We start from the raw sequence: 14,511 nt of genomic DNA on the forward strand, positions 1-14,511 counted from the left end.
ATCGGTTAATGCATTCCTCCTTGTGTAAAAGACAATAGATCATCCTTAATGTATTTAATTCGCTTTTAACTTTACTAATGTTTTCCGTTTGTACTTATTGTTTCCTTTCTTGTTCCAGTTGCCACTGCTGTAGTCTCTTTTCGTGTTTCTTTTCTTTTTCCTCCAACAACTGCTGTAACTTCTCTTCTTGTTTATTTTATTTCTCTTCTAACAACTGCTGTAACTTCTCTTCTTGTTTATTTTCTTTCTCCTCCAACCACTGCTGTAGTCTCTCTTGTTTATTTTGCTGTTCGAGTTGCCATTGTTGTTGGTTTTCTTGCTAATTCTGTAATTTTTCTTCTTGTTTCTTTTCTCGTTCTTCTTGTTTCTTTTCTTTCCCTCCAACAACTGTTGTAATCTCTCTTCTTGTTTCTTTTCTTTTTCCTCCAACAATTGCTGTAACTTCTCTCTTTTTTTTATTTTGTTGTTCAAGCTGCCACTGTTGCATATTTTCTTGCAACTGCTGTTGTCCCTCTTCTTGTTTCTTTTCTTTTTCCTCAAACAACTGGTGTAATCTCTCTTCTTGTTTCTTTTCTTTTTCCTCCAACAACTGCTGTAATCTCTCTTCTTGTTTCTTTTCTTTTTCCTCTAACAACTGCTGTAATCTCTCTTGTTTATTTTGCTGTTCGAGCTGCCATTGTTGTAGGTTTTCTTGCAACTTCTGTAATCTTTCTTCTTGTTTCTTTTATTTTCCTGCAACAACTGTTGTAATCTCTCCTCTTCATGTTTCTTTTCTCGTTCTTCTTGTTTCTTTTCTCGTTCTACTTGTTTCTTTTGCTGCACTTGTATTGCTGCCATCAAATCTGCTATGCTGTAGCTTGATTTGCCGCTTCTCGTTTCCATTTTTTTTATCCTACTTCTGACACCAATTTGTTACGTCTCCGTTCGTTAGTTAATTTTCCGTAAATTCGTTCCGACGAAACTTTAGCGACACAAGTCCTTTCTTCAATAAAACTGGTTTATTCTTTCCGAATACAACTTTACGATACACTTAATTTCAACAGTCGCTCTTTAACAAACGCTCACGTGTCACGTGGCCAACAATATTTTATCCGCATACATTCAATTACTCATTGCACTGTTTCCCCGTCACGTTGTGACCGGCTTATATATATATATATATATATCAGACTAACACATATCTAGTAAATGCTAAGGCATTCTTGAAGGAACAGGATATTTCTAGAAACAGGTGGCGTGATACTAGTCACGTGACCTCGCTGACGCAACAGCGGGTTCGAATCCCCCTTCAAAACTTGTTCGTCCTTTTATCCGTGAGGGCGTTGTAATGTATGATCAATCCCACTATTCGAGTAAGTGGCGATGGGTGGTGTTGATTAGCTGCGTTCCCTCTGATCTATTACTGCTAAATCAGGGACGACTAGAGCAGATAGCCTTTGTGTAGCTTTGGGCTGAATTCCAAACAAACAAACAATTTTGCTTTTCAAACATATTTTAAACAGACACGGGTTTAAGTTCCATTTAGACAGAAATTATACATAAAAAAGTTTATTGTTTAATACCTTTATTCATTTTTCCAGATATTTTATTTTTATATTTTAAATGTTTATTATATTGCTACGAGGGTGGGCTAATAGATTTACTTGAAAAAACGTATGAAGTTGTTTACCGCGAAAGTAACATAACGTACGTTTTAGTATGTCTTAAATTTAATTGTTATTTATGCGATATTTTAGCTAATCTAATTGTGAAAAAACAACGAAAACTGACGTGCGAAACTTAGTAAGTTTGTTTGGTGTTACTAATTTCTGTAATGAATATAAAAAGTTCAAGATTTCTAGTAAAAACCTATGTTTTCACCATGGGCGCCCGCAGGAAGGGGCAAGGGAGTCACTTGACCCTCCTGGATTTTCAGAAAGAAAAAAAAAATGACTAGATATGTAAAATTTTTCTTCTATGTTATTGGAAAATCATAACGTATTTGTATTTCGATTTCATAATTTTTTCAAACCTGAGTTACTTGACCCCCCCTAATTTTTTTCTGCCGGCACCCTTGGTTTCCACCTAAAACTCGAAAAGTATAAGTAAAACAGTGAAACTGTTTCATTTTGTAACTTAAGTTGTATGTAACTTGCAACTATAAATATATATAACAATATAAGTAAGTCAGTGTCAGCAAGTCAGACTAACGTTAACACTTAATAATATTACTTAATATTAATATTATTTCAACGTTACTAATAAGAACGTTGCCTTTTTGTTCTGGTATTTTTAACAGTAACAGTCTTACTATAAGTTAAATATAATGGAATGTTAGTATCCCACCTGTTGGAGTATGGCATTTTTTTTATAAATAGGTGCTGTGGTAGTGACTACTGTAAAGTGTAAGTTGAATGCTGATTACATTACTGGTAGTGGTAATAGCTTATAAGGCTATTCTGTATTCACCCTGTTTTCTAAATAATTTTATTACACTGGTAATATTCGATGTTGTTTATTATTACTAGTGCCAGGCCACAAGTGGGCTGGAACACAGTGGAAGTAGTACTACTAGTAGTATTACTATTAGTAAGGCATACTGGCTACACTACACTGTGGTCTGCAGAGACAACATATTCTGTATTTCTGTTGCTTTTAAAAGTAACAACTAACATCAAGAGAATGACCCAGTAATTTACTTAGTGCTTGTGTGTAACTTATGTATTTTTTGTTTCACCTTTAATTTACATTTTAATTGATGAACTCAACTATACAATCCTAGCTACAGTGATGTTGTGTGAATCACAGATGCTGAAATAAAATAATATTATTATTAGTAGTATTATTACTATTAGTTCTACTTGTGGTACGTAGAACTAATATTAATAGTAATATCAATAGTAATGAGGGCCTAGTCATCTTTGTAGATGTGGAGGATAGGTTGGTTCAATGGATAGAAAACTAGCTAGGTGGAAGGGTTGTTATAAATAAAATTCAATCAAACTGGATTAATTTTATGAGTGGGGTACCTCAGGACTTTACACCAACATCATAGATAAAGGAATGGTCAATAGATTATTCAAATTTGTTGATGACATTAAAGTTTTGAGTGTTGCTAGCTGTGAGGAGGATGCTACTGTGTTATAAAAGGATTTGGATTATTTATTGAGTTGGGCAAATAAATGGCAGATGGGTTTTAATTATAATAAATGCAAGGTAATGCATGTGGGATATCACAATTTGAAATATGAATATAATTTTGATGGGAATATTTTTAACAGTGTTATAAAAGAAAAAGATCTTGGTGTGCTGGTTGATGCCCTGTCGCTAGTTGTAGAGTATACAGAATTTTTGGTTTTATATACAGAAATATTGAATACAACTTACAAGTCTAAAGAGGTTATTATGTCATTGTATAGGTTATTGGTTAGGTGCATTTGGAGTATTGTGTTTAGTTTTGGAATCCTTACCTTAGAAAATACATTGAATTGTTGGAAAGAGTTCAGGGGAGGGCTACTAGGTCACTAGATAGAAAGGTCACCATACTTAGATTGGTTAAGATCTCTGAACTTGTTTTCTCTTGAAAACAGAAGAGTTAGAGGGGATCTGATTGAGGTGTTTAAGATTGTTAAGGGAATTGATAGTGTTAATGCATTATCTTTTTTCATATTTATATTATATTTGTGTTGGGAAGAAGTCATCTTCAGCTAAGACAGCTTTATTTTTCTAACAGGTTGGTTGGCCTCTGGAATGGGTTGCCTTCAGATGTAGTGGATGCAGTTAATTTAAGGAAGTTTAAGGGAAAGATCGATAAATATTTGAATAATAAGGGATGGGTTTGAGGGATTTTTTAAGGTGTATTTAAATAATGGATAGGACAGCCTACGTGAAACAAAAGGTCCTTTGCTGTCCTTGAATGTTATTTAGTTTTTATCAATTATACCAATACCATCACTAGTAATGATAATACCTTTAAGTGAAAATTTCAATGAACAAGACAATTTATAGTGAAACCTGAAGAGCTAAATAAATACCATGAATCACAATATTTTTGAATCAATTTTATAATGTTGTATTTTTTCTGTAAAGTAAATCTTCATTGATTATTGCTGCAATAATATTGAAAAAACTTAAACAGTAGATATTGTTTTCATGTAGTTTTTGAAACATTCATATTTATATGATGCACAGATTTAACAGTTTATGATTTATAAGAAGTTATGAGTGAAAGTAATGATGAATGTAATAATATGTCAACTTATAGAAATATTATTCAAGTCAACTAAAGATGGATCAATTTGTTAAAAATCCAAAGTTATATCTTTAGCCTAGGCATTCTGTGGAAAATCTTTGGGCAACTCGTAACGAATTGCAACAGAAAGTTCTTATATATTGTTAGAATCTATGTATCTAAGATAAAAACATATCAAAAATATTTAGTAGAAGAGTCAAAATTATAACACCAAAGTTGGGGATTAGATATATAATACAAAAGTGACCAGTATAAGCTGAAAAAAAATTTTAACTTCTGGTACATAACCTTCTTAATCTCTCTTGTAACTTATTCATATATATATATATATATGATAGTGATAGTTGAATTTTTTAATTCATAGAGTAAATTATCATTTATAACACAGGCACTTGTATTACTAAAAAGGTTGAAGTTAAGAGTAAAAGATTACACTGACAACATCAAATCAAATGTAATGATGCTCTCTAATCATCACAATCTTCATCAATCTCATCCACCTCCTCTACTCCCACAATGGCATTGATGCATGCCCCCTTGCACTCTCCACATGTAAAGGAGCACTCTAGTCCTTTGTGCTGGCAGGAACATCTCATGGTTTAGCATTCTGTTTTGCAATTGCATTGGATGGCTTTGAGGAGCTCCTTTGGTGCAGGGGGCATGTCCATTATGATAAGATAATATCTTCCATTGAGGAGCTTGAAGTGTAGATCTTCAGGATTAAGGTGATTTCCCAACCAGTTCTGTATCTGCAGGTATACCCTCAAGCTGTGGTATGACATTGATGAACTAGTTGGTAGTATCACCTTTGGCTGTACAATATCAGTAGGAGGAACTTTTTTGCAAAATCAAATGAGTCTAAGGTCATTTATTTTCTGACTGATGCTATCACCATACAATATTATCAAGGCTCTTTCACCACAGAAAATTATATCTTCTTTGGTTGCATTTGAATCCATGAAGGTGAATGCCTGTTTGTAAAATTGGAAATCTTTGCAGTTTAGTACTAGCTGTTTACCTAGGTTGAAAGGTTTAGAGACTGTATCACACCCCAAAATTGTATGAAAGTTGAGCAGGTTTTCACACATATTCCCTAGTTTTGCTCTAGTAACTTTTATACTCCAACACCTTACTCTTGTTGAGGTTTGTTTAGGCTCTTGTGTCTAATAAATGTCATTATTTGCATAGTAACACAGCAGTACAAGTAGGTCCGTGTCATCTGCAACAACTACCAGTTCCTTTGTTTCAGACATTGCGATAGCAATTTTCACAGTGAGGAGGCCAGCATCACCTTCATCTCCTGCATTCATAACATTGCATCCACCATCTTAACAAACTTTGCTTTGTTGTTTTCATTTGCCAGGAAAGCTTTCTTCTGTATTGAAAGCTTTCTGACTGCCCTTTCCAGTAGCTGCTCTTTTCATGTGTTCTGCATTTTTAGTTGATTGTTTTCCATAGGTATCAAAGACAACTGAAGCTTCACCATAGTGCTCAAGAATGTAAGCTTGATATCCCAATATGATTTTATCCCAAGTTTGACGTTTTTTCCAAGAGACCCTATGCAATAGAGCACCACCATCCATCACATAACCACAAGAGCTGGGTGGTTCTGCATTTAGGTTATCAGATCACATGGCATCAGCCAGCATGTTTTTTGTAACCCCTCATTACCATCTCTGGACTCGAACAGAACCATTGGGTATGAGCACAACTCATCTCACCTTGTTCCAGCAGTTACAAGCCACTGGAACAAGAGGTGTGGATCGACTTGAACATCTCCTTGAATATTTACTCTGTTCTTGGTATTCATGGTGATAGCTTGAAGCTTGTTTTTGAAGCTCACTTTATTGACTGTCTTTCTTTCCATAGCCTTGATGATCTTGTGCCCAATTTCTTTTACAAGGAAAGCATTTACATCCACAGATACCTCTACACCAGTAACTGTATTATGTAGAAGTTTCTCTCTATGAAATGAGTTCTTTTGAGACAGGAATGATAGCAATTGGTTGATATCTTCCAAGTCTTTTGCCATGTGTGCAGATGTAGTGTCCTTGTGTTGTTCGTTGGTTTCTGGTTACTTGATATATTTGTCACTGTGCTGTTATCTGAAAAGTAAATAAAAGTTTAAGAATAAAGTATTAAAATAATATGTGTTTATAAACCTTGAGATGGTACCTACATTTCCAGACATATTTAGATCATGAATGTCAGTGCTTTCATGTTGATTATTTCCTAAAAATAATGTTACTGGATAATCAAAGTTGTTTTTAACTAACTATAGGCCCTGTATCAAAACTGATTAGAATAGAAGATAATATATATCTTCCTATGTGTTACCTGCTTCAATTGATAGACTACTTTCAGCTGCAAGTTATAGATCGACTGACAAAGCTTGTGCAGTAAACTTTGTGTTCAGAGCAGCATCCAGACCTGTGCAAAGCTGGTAATAGGCCCAGGCCAGATGGGAAATGTAGGCCCCATTTGAAACTGCTCATTAAGTATTTTTGTAATCAGTGCTAAATTCATATGATTTATGTATGGGGTTACTTGTACATGTAGTGTACATGATGTAACAGAAACAAATAAAAGAACTAGAACGATTTATAAAAAAAGTAATGGCAAGCAATTTTATTCAAAATGTATATAAGACAACAGAGTACAGTACTGTAATAAGAAGCAGTAAATACAATAGTACATTCATGTTTATTCTGTATTCAGAATTTCAGATCAGAAGTGGTCATCACTTCTTCACATTTCACATTCAGAAATGCTTTCCATGCTTTTCTTTGGGCAAATTCATCAATTACACCAGAAAAATCAAGCAACTTTGCCTTTTCATGTTGATGTTCAAAATTGCTAATCAATTCTTGCATCGTTGTGGACCAAAAGTATGACTTAATTTGTTTTAGGACACTGAGGCTCCTCTCATTAGAGGCCACTATTGCTAGCAATGACAGAAAAATGTACAACGTGATGAAGACATTTGGGAAAACATTGCCCAATCTCAAGTTCAATATTTGTCCATAAATTTTCTTCGGTAACACAGCATCGAGTTTGAAATTCACATCAAAAATTCTTTTAAGAAGAAGCACTTCACTCTGAATGTCACTTGAAATATGACTTGGGTATCGCAACTGAAACTGATTAGATTTTTGTAACAACTCATTCTTATGTAACTGCTTAAAGTGCCACAAAAAATAAAAAGTCCACAAATGTCCCTGACTGCAGAAAAATGACGTGAAAGGCCATGGATAACAGTCAATTATGTTGAACACATTCACCCTGAACTAATTTTCAGCATCTAGCAAAACTATCTGGTGTGCCATATAGTCTATCTGGCACACCAATTTTGATTGACACATGCCGTGCTTCTTCAAGTATATCATTCCATTTCTCTCTCAGTTTCAGGATATCTGCCCGTAGTTGGTCAATGTTGTCCCTTTTTACATCTAATGTGGCATCACGAGATTCTATTACCAAGTTGACCTCATGGATCATTGTGAGAACTTTAATCCAAATGGCTGATATCAGTACATGTTCAAAGGTATCCAAGTATTTTTTGATACCCTGAAAATCAGACTTGCACTCTGCTGTTAAATTAGTAACTTCCCTCAGCTCTGCCACTGCATTTCTAACACTATCCAAATGCTGTGCAACTGGTCTTACACAGTCAATTCTCGCTGACCACCTTGTCTTTGACATTTTATGCAATGAGATAGGAAGGTGTTCTTTTAGTATCTCCCACCACTGGGGACTTGAACTGAAGACATTGAATATTTTCTGTATGATTCCAAAGAATGTTATAGCTTCACTGCAGGCTTCAGCACAATCCATACCAATCATCCACAGATTTCAATGAACTCATTTTGTATTTTATTTGATAGGTAGTATACTTAGAGCCATGTTTCATTCTCTTGTGCATTCCATACGTGTAACATGTTCAGCTAATACTGAATCCTATTTGCTTAGAAGCTCAACAATACCCAAAAAATTTTCATTATGGCTATCGCTAATTTGTTCAGAAAAACCACGGAAAGCGAGCCCCCTCTCTAATAAAAATAGGATGATATCAAGAATGCAATGACGAATTTTCTTCTATTTGTTACTTTCAGACTTGAGCTGGTCAGCAATATAACTGTCAACTGAAGTTAAAGCACCACTCTTGCTGCCTTACTTGCTTCTTTCTATGCAATATAGTTTTCCTTGTGTAAGTTAGAATTTTTATGACTTGGAATCCTATCCTTTAATTTTCTCTACCCTTTCTCAATACTCCATCCTGGATGACTGGTTAATACACTCATGTGATTGCTTCACTTGACTCCAACACAGTCAGTCTCGTTTATATTTCTCTCCATTTGTCAGTGTTACTGTAAAAAGGTGAGTTGGAAATAAGTGATTATCCTTATCCTTGGGAACATCAGTTGGTACTTCAAAGTCCTGAACTTTTAGTAATGATTCAGTGTCAATTCTAATCCTCTTATCAATAAGTCCAATGTCGATTTGTGATGTGGAGGCTCTTCCAGCTGTGGACCCCTTTTTCATTATTATCGGCATCAGATTCAGTTGGCAGTTGTGGTTCCACTGTTTGCTCTATCAGTTTATTATCAGTTTCTTTTGGAGTATTACCTTTTGTATCTGTAGCTGGTCCTGGTCCAACAGCCTGGTTATCAGCGTGGTCATTTTCTGATTCACATTGATGAAGATGTCTAACTAGGAAGTCAGATTGATTTGTACTCTTTGACAGCTTCTTCTTGCAATTTGGAATGCTTTCTCATTTCTGCACCACTTTCATATTTTTTCATTGTCCTACAAAACTGATCTGAAATGAAAAAAAACAACAATATTAAGTAAAACATCTTAATTTTGTTCAACCTGTTATATTTTAGAACTTTAAAGTTTGTGAAAATCTTCTAGGTCAGTAATTTTGCTTTCAACCACTGACCAATAGATTATATAATATTGGTAGTAATATTTTGATATTAACCAACAAAACAAGAATCAATGTAAGTGTGTAATTTTTTGTTCCTTTACCCCTCACAGCCCCCTTGCACCCTGTCACTAAAATCACAATTGGCAGACAGTAATCAAACTATTTTATCTGGATAAATGCATTTTACCTTTTATGACTCCTCCTATTTCGATAAATCAAGCATGACATGACACATACTGGCTTTTATATAGGTTAGATTTTTGATGTAGTACTCTTGAATGTAACTACTTTCTTTTTGCCATTCACATCTGCAATAACAGTATTATCACCAAAATAATCTAGCAATTTATTTTTCATGTGGATAAAGCTGAAGTAGTTGCCATCAGAGAAGTCTCTCATTTTTACAATTATGTTATCAATAGTTATGTCTCGTCATCATTTTCCTCTAGGTATTTGGTTAATTTGACAAATGCTTCATCCTTTAGCCTCCCGGCATGTGATTTCTTTGCTCATGGGTGAGACATAATATCAGAAGTTTTAAAGCTAGGTGGTATTTCTCTTCTAGTTCTAAAGTTTACACCACAAATCATTGGCAAACATCAGTTGATATTTTACTTTTCTTGTCCAGTCAGTGTCATATTTGCTACATACATTGAGAATTGTTTCTTTAAAGTCCATAGTTCTGACAAGAATAATGACATAATCAGGTTTTCTACCATCATACGGGCCTGGCAATCCACAGAGAGACATTCTTTCTACATTGTGAATGAGGTACTGGCAGAATGTAGTGAGCATTGTACCTCATTAGATGTGCTTCTCTTTCTTTTATCAGTTTCCATTATCTTAGGATTTATATACTGTTGCCTGTAAACAACATGGACTATATATCCAGGCTTTGGAGCAGTTGCACCTCATTTGATATGACCTGCCTTGGCTAGACTGTGACAACCTTTCCGGTGTAATGTTGAGGTTTTATCTGTACTGGAGGGAACTTCACTACACAAAATACACTTGTATTCATCCGTGATTAATCTTTGATAACTATAAAAATAATTATGAAATGTACATGATATGTAAAAAGTAAACATAATTAACATTGGATAAAATGATTTACAACATAACTGATCGTAACTGGCCTAATATAATATAATCTTGAAATATGATATATCGTAAGAAATATCTAATATAAATTTCAATATTCTCCTGTTGTCAAGTCAGTTAAAAAATATTTCTTATTGGTCCTTCATTGTACAAAGATAAAACATGGTTCATTTCATTAGTATTTCTAAATTTAACATTTGACCAAGATATTCTGAATACTTGAATATTCTATATAAGCCAATACAAGTTCCATTTGGAACTTTTTTATATAGGTCGTGCATAATTCTTGGATAAAGAAATAGGTTACTTCTATAATCCTTTTCTCTGAAAACTTGCATCTAGCTCTTAAAAGATAAAGAATAATTTAGTTAAAACTAGAATCTGGAGTGCTCTTTGTCGGGGCAGACACAAACATTTCTGGAAAGTAGCTAAAAATATAAACCATATTTTACTATTTTCCACTACTTTTTTTTTTGGTAAACTTTTGATATGTTTTTAACATTATATTTGTACTTTAAGGAAATATATGAGAACTTTCTATTGCAATTTGCTACGGGTAGGTTTTTACTTTGCCTAGCCTGTTTGTTAAGTGTTTTCAGTGTTAAAGAAAATGTCTGTAAATTACAAAAAGATAGGCTAAACTAAACATAGTTATGCATATGTAAACACACAGAAACCATGTTGCAAAGTTACCCTTTCTTTAAGTTCATTATGAACTGTAGCTTATATTCATTATAATTGATGTGTTGAAATTTGGGGAATGTTGAATCATGCATTACACATCATTATACATATTTTTTTTACTTTTGCATTATATGAGATCTTCATCTAAATTCTTTAAAGTTCAAAAGGTATGTGAATTATCTGTCAAAAAGTAAAAGAATTTAAGTAAATTAGCTAATTTTCAAGTGCAAGGTATTGCATTTATGTTATCATGATTTAACTTGTACTTTTGATGGGAATAATCTTAACAGTGTTATGGAAGGATCTTGATGTTTTGGTTGATCAGTCTCTTAAGCCATCCAAGCACTGTGCTGTTGCTAGTTGTACAGCAAATAGGGTCTTAGATTGTATTCACAGAAATATTGAGTATAAATCCAGAGAGTTAATAATTTCATTGTATAGGCCGCTATTTACACTTTTTTGGAGTATTGTATTCAGTCTTGGGTGACTTACCTTAAGAAGGACATTGAATTGTTGGAAAGGCCTCAGAGGAGGGCTACTAGGATACCTGGGATGGAAAGGTTGTCATACAAGATCAGGTTAATATCTCTGAAATTGTTTAATATTAAAAAAAAAAGTTAGAGGGTATCTGATTGAGATTTTTAAGATTATTGAAGAAATTGATAGTGTTTATGCATCTTTTTTTTTTTTGTATAGTTAATGGTGAAAATGGTAAGACAAGGCAAACAAATATTGATTTTGGCAGGGTAGGTGTCATCTTCAGCTAAGACAGCTATATTTTTCTAACAGGGTAGTTAATTTTTGGAAAGGATTGCTTATAGATGTGGTGGATGTAATAACTTTAAGAAAGTTTAAGGGAAGGCATGATAAACATTTAAATGATAAAGGCTGGTTTTGAAGTGTTTAATTTAGTTTCGTAGATAGGACAACCTTGATGGACTAACATTAAGAAGTCCCTTGTTATCCTTAAAAGTTATGTTAATATATCAATGATGTTGTTAATGTGTTATAAATCCTAAATCTTATCTAGTCCTATCAGCAGTGTTGTTAATGTGTTATAAAGCCTAAATCTTGTCTTGTCCTATCAGCAGTGTTGTTAATGTGTTATAAAGCCTAAATATTATCTTGTCCTATCAGCAGTGTTGTTAATGTGTTATGAATATACTACTAAAACTCTGAGATTGTTTGTGTGCGTGTGTGCTTGTCTGTAATTAAATACAGCAAAATGGCACACAATACTGCCATATTTGTAATGAAATGAATAGAAATGAGAATAAAAACAGAATAAAACAAGTTTTGTTAAAATCGGGCCACGGGTTACTGAGTTAGCCCCATTTTTCGGGTCACTTTTCATACATTCCATTATTATAAAAATTTGTTTATACACCAATATATGCACAACAGAAATTAAATGATGAGATGAAAGTGTATTATAACAGCATGTAGAAAGAACAACAATAAAATGGACCTACAATATTATTGACTATTTGCAAATAGTAACTATTGAGACGAGGTAATAAAATAAATATCAAATTGAGAACAACAACAAAAATTTTATAATTGAAAACCTCTCACCGAGCATTGGCTATTATATTATTTTCCTGTCATTGTTCCCATCTTCATTAAAAGGCATAAGATGACAACAATCAAATATCTTTTCTTGAATTATGAATAACACGAATGGATTGAAATATTTAATTAAATTATCTCAAAATAAACCTTCCTTTTGGTGCAGTATTGAAATTAGCTTGATTCTTTATAACATAACATGTAGTTATGAAACGTATTTCACTTTTTATTAAATTTTAAAATTATATTTGTTTAAATTCAGCAAGGTATTGTAAACAATAACAAAACCCTCATAACAGAAAGTAATTGTTATGTATCTGCTTGTTTGTTAATTTCTTGTAGAAATTCTTTCCGAGAAACTTCAGTGATACAAATCCTTTTTTGATTAAAACAAGTTTATTCTTTCTTGATACAAACTTTGTAATACACTTAACAACTTTTATAACACACGCTATAAATCACAGTTATTCACATACTTACGGTGCTTACTGTTTGTTTGACTCAATTATCTATCTCTTCGGTCTGCATATCTATTTATTGCTGGCTTTATTTGCCGGGCTTTTATACTAAAAAAGAGGGTGTCTGGCAAACACTCGGACATTCGCGGGATTCCTCGATAATTCATGATCCTTTGAGAAACTCCAGCGCACATGCACCCAGCGTCGCGTGACTTCCGCTGTTGTAACATAATTATTGAGAATGCAATTTATAAGGTCAATACAAGCAGTGGAAAAGAAATTTACACAAAATATAAATATGGGTCTGAACACAATAACTTGTGAAAAGTATAATAGATATATGAGTACAGGCATTTGAGAATCTGCAAATATTGGGAAATCTGACTGACTAACTGTGGCTAACAAAGAAGCTTATGGAAGGTACTTATTTGTAAGACAAAGCTATCAATATGCAATGAAAATGACAAACAACTTCAGATAAATGTTTTGATCACTTTACCCGATGTTTTGGCTTTTGCCTATTTCAAGGGTCTAGGAACATCACAGGTTACTGATTTTAACTAATAATAACCAAAAAGAATAGAAAACTATAACAATATAATAGAATGGTGTACAGTGAAGTGTACTGAAGGTATTGTTGAATGGATTAGAGATCGATATCATAAATGTTAAAAAAAAATCTTATATGAAATAATAATAGTTTTATAGGGGCCAGGCATTGTATCTGTTAATTGAAGGGCATTTGGACTGATTGAAAAGAGATTCCTTAAATTTCCTGTCAAGAAAGTTATCAAAAACTACTTTCTATAATTTAAAATTAGTTTTGTAATCTGGAGTGTTTAAAGACCTTTGAAGAAGTCCTAAACTGAAATGCCAGGTAGAGTGAAAAAAAACACATTTGTCTGAAGTTGTGTTTCGTATCCAGTGCAAATGGTTTCTATCCTTCAGTCAGAGCTGAAAATGTTAAAAAGTAGTAAAAAACTATCAATAGTTAGAAAACAAAAAAAGATCATTAGTAAAACAGATAGAGGTCGTGACAGATAATATGAGGGGCAATGTACTATTAGATAAAAGATCTTTAATGGTTGTTTGTATAACAGACATTTACTAGATTACCCAAAATTTAGTGAACTTGTCTAATAGTAGCCAATCTTGGCATTGTATATGTGATGTCTTTATATTGCTTTCTTTTTAATACTATGGATAATATGTATTCTCATTACTTTAAACATGTTGTCAAATAATAGCTGATTAGCAGAGCATGAAAAGCATTTTAAAATCTATGGTTCACAATGTAAGAATAAAATATTGACAATCAGTCCAAAAGGTCACCTGCCATCCAAGATAAAACAATGTTGACAAAACAGTCTTCTATTGTTATTTAAAATCTTGTATACTTTTGAACTTGAGCGAGCCACGATAAAAGTATACATGAAACCCTCGGGTTATTCTGTCGTTAAGTTTCATCCACATGATTATTATTACTTGGATGCTGATTTATCTTGCAATTGATATGTTTGTTACAACCGCCTCGAATC

At 33.3% G+C, this 14,511-nt stretch overlaps 1 protein-coding gene across 2 annotated transcripts in view; it reads left to right on the plus strand.

The window, feature by feature from the left end:
- The first annotated feature begins 1,676 nt into the window (after positions 1 to 1,676).
- LOC106466367 (putative N-acetylated-alpha-linked acidic dipeptidase) overlaps positions 1,677 to 14,511 on the plus strand; it is a 92,598-nt gene continuing 79,763 nt past the window's right edge. For both annotated transcript variants that reach the window (XR_002612186.1, XM_013926647.2), the window contains exon 1: positions 1,677 to 1,782. The gene's annotated coding sequence lies outside the window, so the exon portion shown is untranslated. The remainder of the gene's footprint in view (positions 1,783 to 14,511) is intronic.

The sequence above is a fragment of the Limulus polyphemus genome, unplaced genomic scaffold, assembly GCF_000517525.1.
Source record: "Limulus polyphemus unplaced genomic scaffold, Limulus_polyphemus-2.1.2 Scaffold2238, whole genome shotgun sequence".
NCBI classification, from domain to species: Eukaryota; Metazoa; Arthropoda; class Merostomata; order Xiphosura; family Limulidae; genus Limulus; species Limulus polyphemus.